Source organism: Taudactylus pleione, unplaced genomic scaffold (assembly GCF_031769625.1).
Source record: "Taudactylus pleione unplaced genomic scaffold, aTauple2 ptg000967l, whole genome shotgun sequence".
Classification (NCBI taxonomy): domain Eukaryota; kingdom Metazoa; phylum Chordata; class Amphibia; order Anura; family Myobatrachidae; genus Taudactylus; species Taudactylus pleione.
Genome location: NW_028285368.1, coordinates 6,115,001 through 6,117,500, shown reverse-complemented (window position 1 = coordinate 6,117,500; position 2,500 = coordinate 6,115,001). Strand labels below are relative to the sequence as shown.

Sequence of the window (2,500 nt, the reverse complement as noted above, 5' to 3'; positions counted from 1 at the left end):
AATTACCTCCAGCATCTGGTATTCCCAGGTGGTCTCCCATCCAAGTACTAACCTGGCCCAACACTGCATAGCTTCCAAGATCAGATGAGATTGGGCATGACCAGTGTGGTTTGGCTGTAGGTGCTCAAAAACATTAACTTTAGAACTCTTTTACTTCTTAACTCAAGTAAATTCATTGATAAGTTGAAAAAATTTAATGTAAAATGTAATAGAAAAGAATGTTATGGCTGTATAAAATTACCTACAGCACCTGGTATTCCCAGGTGTTTTCCCATCCAAGTACTAACCAGGCCCAACACTGCACAGCTTCCAAGATCAGACGACATTGGCCATGTCCAGTGTGGTTTGGCTGTACGTGCTCAAAAATATTAACTTTAGACCTCTTTTACTTCTTAACTCAAGTAAATTCATTGATAAGTTGAAAAAATGTAATGTAAAATGTAATAGAAAAGATTGTTATGGCTGCATAAAATTACCTACAGCACCTGGTATTCCCAGGTGGACTCACATCCAAGTACTAACCAGGCCCAACACTGCATAGCTTCCAAGATCAGACGAGATTGGGCATGTCCAGGGTGGTTTGGCTGTAGGTGCTCAAAAACATTAACTTTAGACCTCTATTACTTCTTAACTCAAGTAAATTCATTGATAAGTTGTAAAAATTAAATGTAAAATGTAATAGAAAAGAATGTTATGGCAGTATAAAACTACCGCCTGCACCTGGTTTTCCCAGGTGGTCTCCCATCCAAGTACTAACCAGGCCCAACACTGCATAGCTTCCAAGATCAGATGAGATTGGGCATGTCCAGAGTGGTTTGGCTGTAGGTGCTCAAAAACATTAACTTTAGACCTCTTTTACTTCTTAACTCAAGTAAATTCATTGACAAGGTGAAAAAATTAAATTTAAAATGTAATAGAAAAGAATGTTATGGCAGTATAAATTACCTACAGCACCTGGTATTCCCAGGTGGTCTCCCATCCACGTAATAACCATGCCCAACACTGCACAGCTTCCAAGATCAGACGACATTGGCCATGTCTAGCGTGGTTTGGCTGTAGGTGCTCAAAGACATTATCTTTAGACCTCTTTTACTTCTTAACTCAAGTAAATTCATTGATAAGTTGAAAAAATTAATTGTAAAATGTAATAGAAAAGAATGTTATGGCAGTATAAAATTACCTACAGCACATGGTATTCCCAGGTGGTTTCCCATCCAAGTACTAACCATGCCCAACACTGCATAGCTTTCAAGATCAGACGAGATTGGACACGTCCAGTGTGGTTTTGCTGTAGGTGCTCAAAATCCTTAACTTTAGACCTCTTTTACTTCTTAACTCAAGTAAATTCATTGATAAGTAGAAAAAATTAAATGTAAAATGTAATAGAAAAGAATGTTTTGGCTGTATAAAATTACCTACAGCACCTGGTATTCCCAGGTGGTTTCCCATCCAAATACTAACCAGGCCCAACACTGCATGCCTTCCAAGATCAGACGACATTGGCCATGTCCAGTGTGGTTTGGCTGTAAGTGCTCAAAAACATTAACTTTAGACCTCTTTTACTTCTTAACTCATGTAAATTCATTGATAAGTTGAAAAAATTAAATGTAAAATGTAATAGAAAAGAATGTTATGGCAGTATAAAATTACCTACAGCACCTGGTATTCCCAGGTGGTTTCCCATCCAAGTACTAACCATGCCCAACACTGCATAGCTTCCAAGATCAGATGACATTGGCCATGTCCAGTGTGGTTTGGCTGTAGGAGCTCAAAAACTTTAACTTTAGACCTCTATTACTTCTTAACTCAAGTAAATTCATTGATAAGTTGAAAAAATTAAATGTAAAATGTAATAGAAAAGAATGTAATGGCAGTATAAAATGACCTACAGCACCTGGTATTCCCAGGTGGTCACCCATCCAAGTACTAACCAGGCCCAACACTGCATAGTTTCCAAGATCAGACGACATTGGGCATGTCCAGTGTGGTTTGGCTGTAGGTGCTCAAATACATTAACTTTAGACCTCTATTACTTCTTTACTCAAGTAAATTCATTGATAAGTTGAAAAAATTAAATGTAAAATGTAATAGAAAAGAATGTTATGGCTGCATAAAATTACCTACAGCATCAGGTATTCCCAGGTGGTCTCCCATCCAAGTACTAACCTGGCCCAACACTGCATAGTTTCCAAGATCAGACGAGATTGGGCATGTCCAGTGTGGTTTGGCTGTAGGTGCTTAAAAACATTAACTTTAGAACTCTTTTACTTCTTTACTCAAGTAAATTCATTGATAAGTTGAAAAAATGTAATGTAAAATGTAATAGAAAAGAATGCTATGGCTGCATAAAATTACCTACAGCACCTGGTATTCCCAGGTGGACTCACATCAAAGTACTAACCAGGCCCAACACTGCATAGCTTCCAAGATCAGACGAGATTGGGCATGTCCAGTGTGGTTTGGCTGTATGCGCTCAAAAACATAAACTTTAGACCTCTTT

General features: G+C 38.1%; 9 pseudogenes; all 9 read right to left on the bottom strand.

The window, feature by feature from the left end:
* Positions 1–3: 3 nt before the first annotated feature.
* On the bottom strand, positions 4–122 carry LOC148457494 (5S ribosomal RNA; annotated as a pseudogene).
* A 351-nt stretch (positions 123–473) lies between these two features.
* On the bottom strand, positions 474–592 carry LOC148457493 (5S ribosomal RNA; annotated as a pseudogene).
* A 116-nt stretch (positions 593–708) lies between these two features.
* Positions 709–827, bottom strand: LOC148457492 (5S ribosomal RNA; annotated as a pseudogene).
* A 350-nt stretch (positions 828–1,177) lies between these two features.
* Positions 1,178–1,296, bottom strand: LOC148457491 (5S ribosomal RNA; annotated as a pseudogene).
* A 116-nt stretch (positions 1,297–1,412) lies between these two features.
* On the bottom strand, positions 1,413–1,531 carry LOC148457490 (5S ribosomal RNA; annotated as a pseudogene).
* A 116-nt stretch (positions 1,532–1,647) lies between these two features.
* LOC148457489 (5S ribosomal RNA) lies at positions 1,648–1,766 on the bottom strand (annotated as a pseudogene).
* A 116-nt stretch (positions 1,767–1,882) lies between these two features.
* Positions 1,883–2,001, bottom strand: LOC148457488 (5S ribosomal RNA; annotated as a pseudogene).
* A 116-nt stretch (positions 2,002–2,117) lies between these two features.
* Positions 2,118–2,236, bottom strand: LOC148457487 (5S ribosomal RNA; annotated as a pseudogene).
* A 116-nt stretch (positions 2,237–2,352) lies between these two features.
* Positions 2,353–2,471, bottom strand: LOC148457486 (5S ribosomal RNA; annotated as a pseudogene).
* Between the last annotated feature and the right edge of the window lie 29 nt (positions 2,472–2,500).